Raw genomic sequence first — 3957 nt, 5'->3', positions numbered from 1 at the left:
CTAGATTGAAATGTCTCTAATAATGTGCATGCATGCATGCTAAGTCACTTCAGCCGTGTCTGACTCTTTGCAACCCTATGGACTCCTCTTTCAATTGGATCCTCTTTCAATTGGATTCTCCACTCAAGAATACTGGAGAGGGTTGCCATGCCCTCCTCCAGGGGATCTTCCCATCGCATGGATCGAATCTGAGTCTCTTTTGTGTCCTGCATTGTCAGGCAGTTCTTTACCACTCATGCCACCTGGGAAGTCCTGTCACTAATATAAACTAGTATAAATAACATTCTGCATTTTAGATTTACCTGGAATAAAAGGAGCCAGTAAAAAGGCAATTTGATTCTGTAAGTCCATATATCAAGAAAACAACTATTGGGCAGTTAAATTTGACTAAAACAAAATATGAATCCTGGGATATTAATATCATTAGTAGCCTTGGTTAAAACAGTATTAGCTATTAAATATTAGTAAAAATAGTTAATATTATGTAGTCATGTTTATCATCAAATATTTTCTTTTTTTTCCTATTGTAAAGGGAAAAAATTGCAATAGCTTAAGCAGAAAATATTTTCCTCCTTATTGTCAGTCCTTTGGATTTCTACAGAGATATCCAAACATGTGTGACTTCTTTTCCTTGGCAAGAGAATAAGCAAAGTTTTAGTATGTTTTAAGACAAAGTTTTGTGTTGGTATGAATCCAAATTTTAGTGAGGTTCCAGATCTTTCAAATTAAGCATCCTTTAAACAACAACAACAACAACATCCAATAAAGTAAAAACAAAAGCCACAAAAATCCATATGGTCCAGGATGGAGCAATAAAACTTTTCCTTCCAGCTTTGTTTGCTTTATATATCCATTAGCTAAATTCCTACCACACAAGAAGCACAATGCCTTTTTCATCTCTTTGTGCTGAGCAATGAGAGTAAAACTGAAAGATACACAGTATTCACCCTACATACTTTCTTTGACATTTCTGCATTAAGCCGAGATGAACATAAACAAAGACAGATGTCCATAATCATAATGTCAAGTTATGTTTTCATTAATTCTTCCCAAAGGCAAATAATGTTTCACATTATAGTGTGGGGATGATGAAAATTATACATTCCTTAAACATGTCATATTAAGCCCCATGGGCTCCAGTATGTTTTGAAATGAAGCATTATCTTAACGACATGATTTCCTATAAATAGTGTGACATAGAAACTTTTAAAATAAGTGATGAGTTTTTGTTTAAATAAAGTTTTAATCTAATCATTGACTTTGCTGAAAATTTAAGGATCTAAAAGATCTCTAGGTAAAGATCATGTATCAATGCATGCATATTAAGTCACTTCAGTCATGTCCGACTCTTCATGACCCCCATGGACTGCAGTCCACCAGGCTCCTCTGTCCATGGGATTCTCCAGGCAAGAACACTGGAGTGGGTTGCCATTTCCTTCTCCAATGCATGAAAGTGAAGAGTGAAAGTGAACTCGCTCAGTCGTGTCCGACTCCTAGCAACCCCATGGACTGCAGTCCACCAGGCTCCTCTGTCCATGGGATTCTCCAGGCAAGAATACTAGAGTGGGTAGCCATTCCCTTCTCCAGGGGGGTCTTCTCAACCCAGGGATCAAACCAGCATCTCTTAAGTCGCCTGCATTGGCAGGTGGGTTGTTTACCACTAGCACCACCTGGGAAGCACCATGTATCAATACAAATTCTTTTCAATAGTCATTTTGCATTTCCAGTTGTAAAGGCTTTCAGATCTGTGAGTCGGCCTTGTATCTCTGACTGCTTCACAAGCTTCTATGAATAAGCTTCTAGTGACAAACATGATACTTTGTAATTTTGTAGTTGTTGATGCTATTGAAGGCTATTATTTTTCACTAAAAAATGGGAAACTGAAAGACCTAGTGTTTAATGAGTGTCGATTATCTACTATAATTTCCACCTTGCTTACAATATTTTCCAAATTCTTTTAATTAATTGTTTAGTGACTCAGCTGTCACTGTTATTCATAGTCATATTCATATCAATGATTAATTATGAACCACTTGTCTTTTATTTAACCTTAGTTATTTTGGAGTCCATGGTAAAACACTCCTTTAATTCCAATTCTCTTGCTCATTTCAACAGCACATATATGCTAAAATTGGAGTGATACAGAGAAGATTAGCATGGTCCCTGCACAAAGATGACAAAAATTCATGAAATGTTCCAAATTTGAGGGCATATATTGAGATAAAATTAAAGAAGAAACATGTACCTCTATGTTCATAGCAGCACTATTCAAAACAGCCAAGACATGGAAACAAACTAAATGTCCATTGACAGATGACTGGATAAAGAAAATATGCTACATATATACATGCATTACTATTTAGCCATAAAAAAAAATGACATAATGCTGTGTGCAGTAATACATGGACCTGGGGATTATCATCCTAAATGAAGTAGGTCAGAAAGATAAATGCAGTGTGGTGTAACATAAAAATATGACACAAGTGAACCTATCTCACTGACGCAGAGAACGCCACTTGTGGTTGCCAAGTGGGAGGTGGGGGTGGGGGTGGATTGGGAGTTTGGGATTAGTAGATGCACACTATTATATATAGGATGGATAAGCAACAAGGTCCTGCTGTATAGCACAGTGAACTACATTTGCTATCCTGTGATAAACCGTAATAGAAAATAGATTAAAAATAATCTAAATAGATGTATAAGTGAGTCACTTTGCTATAATGCAGAAATTAACACACCATTATAAGTTAACTACAATTAAAAAATAATTCTGATCTCTGTCTTCATCTCATTGCTACACCATGTCCTCTGTTGCCAGGACTCTCTGTGTCAGTAGAGCACCATCAGATGTTGTTATATTCCCCTGCCATCACCAAAGCTCCACACCTCTGTCAGTAGAGAAAGGTTTTCTGCAGACCCCTGTCACACATGGCCACCTATGACCTAAGCAGCAATCTTTATTCCAGGACCAGTACATGAAACCTATTAGCAAAGAAGATGAGACTTTGGAAAGAGCATGGGAGAAGAGAAATGGAGAGGCGATACAGTTACAGATCATTGGATTTTACTTTTTACCTATTTACATCCATTTACTATACAAGGAAATCATGAATTAAAAGTATAGAATAAAGATGCAATGTTTAATAATGAGAATAACACTTGTGCAGGTTAACTCTGAGGCAATACATTATTGTTAATTATATCAATTCACTCATTTAAGTGGGACTATCTTAATGAAATTATCTTTCCAAAAATGATGCTTTCCCATTATGTTTAGCCATTATAATAAAGAAAATAAAGAATTGTTCTGTCTTTTCTATTATTTTTCCTTCATGTCTTGCTTCTCCTAGGCTCCAAAAGAGAAATGAATATAATTTTCTAAGATATTTCTCAGAATCAAATGGTAATGAAGACAAAAGACAAACTATCTTATGAAATCTGAAAATAATACTTTTTTTTCTCCCTGAAACATTATCTTCTTTCTGCTTCCTCACAAAACAAGTAGGCAACAAATTTTATTAAAAGCATAGCTCTATAAATCATCAATTTAGAAATTCAAGATTTATTGTCAAAGAGTGTGGATAATAAAGTAACCATGAACTTCATTTTAAAATTTTTTATTTTATATTGGTAGTATAGTTGATTAACAATATGATGGGGACAGTGGGGATGATAGCTATGATGGGTCTGGTGTTGATGACATTGTCCGTGGTGTGGTGATGTGACTTTGATGCACCCCATGAGACGAAGAAATCTCTGCTGATGAAGGACTTCTTCCTTCACTTCACTTCAGATTGTTAAATAGCTATTGAAGATTATATGATCTTTTAAAAAAAATATTCAAAATAATACAAATAAGCAATTACCTCCTGATTTGCTTTAAACAAATGAATATGCAGCAAATAAAATGTTTCAGAAAATACTTGTGATTATGAGGTGTCCAGAAATATGGAAATT

General features: G+C 35.3%; 1 pseudogene; it reads left to right on the top strand.

Annotated features, from left to right (window-relative positions):
* Nucleotides 1-2105: 2105 nt before the first annotated feature.
* LOC112578582 lies at nucleotides 2106-2206 on the top strand (annotated as a pseudogene).
* The last annotated feature ends 1751 nt before the right edge of the window (nucleotides 2207-3957 follow it).

Source organism: Bubalus bubalis, chromosome 13 (assembly GCF_019923935.1).
Source record: "Bubalus bubalis isolate 160015118507 breed Murrah chromosome 13, NDDB_SH_1, whole genome shotgun sequence".
NCBI lineage: Eukaryota > Metazoa > Chordata > Mammalia > Artiodactyla > Bovidae > Bubalus > Bubalus bubalis.
This window is presented reverse-complemented; position numbering and strand designations above follow the sequence as displayed.